Consider the following 3624-nt stretch of genomic DNA (forward strand, 5'->3'; position numbering starts at 1 on the left):
TCGGCCCCGATGACCCCCAGCAGGACGATGGCCGTGGCCTGCTTGCGCCGCTCCTCGTAGGACGTGGAGACCTTCTTGGGCTGGGGGAGGCCCGAGAGACACCCTGAAAACACAAAGAACATCCCAAAGAAAACACAGGAATAAAGAACTTCAATCACACCAGGATTTATAGGCATGGATGTGATTCCGGTTTAATTCTAATACATCTCGAAATATCCCCTTCCAAACCTGCCTCCACGGGGACAAAAAATCCACCAGGAAACTGCTGAGTTTTGTTTGCTCAGCGTGGAATTTTGTCTTTGTCTAGTGATTGTTCTTGTTCACTTCAATTTTCCTTTGGTTTTAAAAGAAGATGGATTTTTTTTTTCAGGATAACTCCTCGGCATCCTTTTGGTTTAGGATCCATCATCACGTCCAAGTTGCTGCTAAATTTTAGGATAACACCACGTGCCATTAAACCAAATGGGAATTTTTATAGAGTGGTATGTTACAGATGGGATTTTTAAACATCATAATTAGGAATTTTAAATAAAACTGAAATATGGGTCCTTAGTTTAATACAGCCCAGGGATTCTGAATTCCACTAAGCAGAGGAAGTTAGTTTTTTTCTTTTTAATAATATCCCAAAATCTTAGAGGAAATTATTGGAATGAAACCACCCAAGTCATTTATGCTGACAAAGAAAGCTCACTTTTACCTAAATTATTTAATTAATTATCTCTATTAATTCCCAGCATCCTAAGAAATTCCCTACCCTGTACTGTAAAAAAATAAGGAAGTTTGAATCCTTCCTGGGTGCTGAGGAGTTGGGAGGCACCACCTGGCCTGGGATGAGGCTCATCGGGCTCGGGGACTAATGAAGGGGGAATTAATGAGGGTTAATGATATCCACAAGAAATCAAGGAACTGAACCGAATTTTGGGAGCTGTGCTCAGCCAAAAGGGAGAGGAAAAAAAACCAAGGCAAAGCTCAACAATGGGAAGGGAGAGGGGGGAAAAAAAAAGGAAAGGAAAAAATCAATAGCAACCGCCTTCGGAAGAAGGAGAAGAAGAAGAAGAAGGATGAAAAGGGGCTGGAACAAAGCAGGGCAGGGAAGGGTTGGAATTGTCCACCGGAGGTTTATCCCGGGTTCTCGTCGACATTGGGCTGTTCCACCTGGACAGAGAGGGCCCCATTCCCTGGGATGGGAGTGCCCAGATCCAGAATGGGATCCAAGCCCGTGCAGCCCCGGCTGCGGATCCCTGGATCCACGGATCCGTGCCCTAACGCGGAGCGGCGGCGGCGGGAGCGCAGCAGCTGCGGGAGCAGGGTCGGTGGGATGCGGATCGATGGGAATGAAAGGAAAAGCCAACACATGTGCTGCTTCCAGTAGGAAATTAAACCCCTGCCATGGCTTGGTTGAGATGGAGTTAACCCTTCGGAGAACCCGGAGCAGGGATTTGGGAGCGTCCTCCCGGAATCATGGCGTGGTTTGGGTGGGAAGGGATGGCAGGCAGGGACACTTCCCACTAGCCCAGGTTGCTCCAAGGCTCGTCCAACCCGGCCCTGGATGCTTCCAGGGATGGGGAATCCACGACCTCTCCAGGCCACAGAATCTGCACCGACAGGATTTGGACAAAGCCCAACTCCTGGGAATCCACAAATCCCAGAAATTAAAACCCAACCGACCGGATGGGAGTAAAACCACTTAATAAAGGGGGAAAAAAAAATCCTCCCTGATATTTTTGATTTTCTTGGTTTTAATTCCAATTGATGGGAATGGTTTCCCCCCAGCTAAGCTGCCAGGGGCCTTTGGGAGATTTTTTCCACCGGAATAATGCCTGGAAGAATGGAAGAATTTGGTATTTTGTCCCCGCGCCGCCGCTCCCTTTAATCACGGCCGGGGCTGACAGGCAGATCCATTTTCCCGACAGGACGGTTGATCACCCTATCAGTGGGACAAAATTAATAACCTCCAAGAGGCCTGGCTGGAAAACAAACAAACAAAAAAAAAGGATGAAAACCTTCGGGATTTGAGGTGGAAAAATCCCCATTTCGGGTGGAGGGCGTGTGCGCGCTTCCCAAATATCATCCTGAATATTCCCAAATACGGAAATAAACCCCCAGGACTGCTCAGGGCAGACAGCACAAAGACAGGACAAAATGCTGGAGATGGAGGTGAAATATTCCCAAGTTTCTCAGGTTTAGGAGGCTGTGGGATGTTGGAAGCACGGCCACGAGGTCAGGCCGCTTCCCTCCAATTAACTCCCGTTAATTGGCTTTGCCCACTTTGGAGGGAAAATTAATTTCAGCCCAGCTTAGAATAAAAGGATTAAATGAAGTTCTCCAGGTTTTAACTGGAAGAGGAATCAGTGGATTGGAATTAAGAGGAATCACTGGATTGGAATTAAGGCACGGAGCGGTTTTATGGGAGGGGCTTTCTATTTTCCAAGCAGGTGCAAACTCGGAGTATTCCCAGGCTGGAGGAGCTACTCCAGCTCGGAGGAGATCCAGAAATCCCTATGGAACATCAAATCCAAGCCCTGGAGATCCTGATCCAACAAAACCGCGGCCGTGGCCACCGGCACGGAGAGTCCTGGAGAGCGGGACCGACCCCACCCAGCTCAGGGTTGTGGTTCCACCCTCTAATTCCCACTGGGATTTAGTCCCAGCATTCCACAGTATTATGGAAATATAGGAATAGTTGGGATTTAGTCCCAGCATTCCACAGAATTATGGGAATACAGGAACATTGGAAATGCAGAGTTCGAATGGATAAAGGGGATAAAGTGATTTGCTGAGCACGGAGGACTCGCTCCAAAGAAATCAGGAGCCAGAAATCCCAGGAACTGTGAGCAGGAAAAGGCAGGAAAAGAGGGAAAACGTTGGATCCAACCTGTGGTTCCTCACTCCCAAACCTCCCGCTGGCAAAGGATTGGGAACGCTTGGAAGTGCAGCCATTCCTGCAGCCACAGCTCCCTCCGCTGGCCCAGCACGGGAGGAGCTTCGGGAGCTGAAATTCCTGCCTGGGAGGGCCAAAAGCAGCGGGAATTTTGGGAATTTCTGCCCTCCTGGAGACACCCAGAAAGCTGGTAATGCAGGGAGTTAAGAAGCCTGTGCCTGGGAATTCTAAAATCTAATAATTCTCATTTTTTTCCCATTTTTCTTTGTGCTGTTCCCATAATCCCTCACCTTGGGCTGCTTCCCAAAAGGAAAAATCCAGCCTGGATTTCAAATGATAAATTATATAAATATATTTATTATATTCCCAGTTCTATTCCCTGAAATAGGAAATTATATTAATATATTATATTCCAAGTTATATTCCCTAATATTATTGAAATTATTAAAATACCACCTGCTGAAATATCTGACTTGTCCAAGTTAAAAAAAATGGGAATGATGCACAGAAAAATAGAATAAATCACTTCAGGAATGAATTTAAAATGACTTCAGTTAGGTGGGACTACAATAAGAAGGTCTGCCAATTAATAGAATAATAATAAAATAATAATAACAATAACAATAATAATAATAACAACAATCATAATAAAATTAAAATAGTAATAAAATTAAAATAGTAATAAAATTAAAATAGTAATAAAATTAAAATAGTAATAAAATTAAAATAGTAATAAAATTAAA

At 45.1% G+C, this 3624-nt stretch overlaps 1 protein-coding gene across 1 annotated transcript in view; it reads right to left on the bottom strand.

Annotated features, from left to right (window-relative positions):
* WDR7 (WD repeat domain 7) overlaps positions 1–3624 on the bottom strand; it is a 27025-nt gene that overhangs the window by 12714 nt on the left and 10687 nt on the right.

Source organism: Manacus vitellinus, unplaced genomic scaffold (assembly GCF_001715985.3).
Source record: "Manacus vitellinus isolate BGI_N305 unplaced genomic scaffold, ASM171598v3 scaffold_115_pilon, whole genome shotgun sequence".
Classification (NCBI taxonomy): Eukaryota; Metazoa; Chordata; class Aves; order Passeriformes; family Pipridae; genus Manacus; species Manacus vitellinus.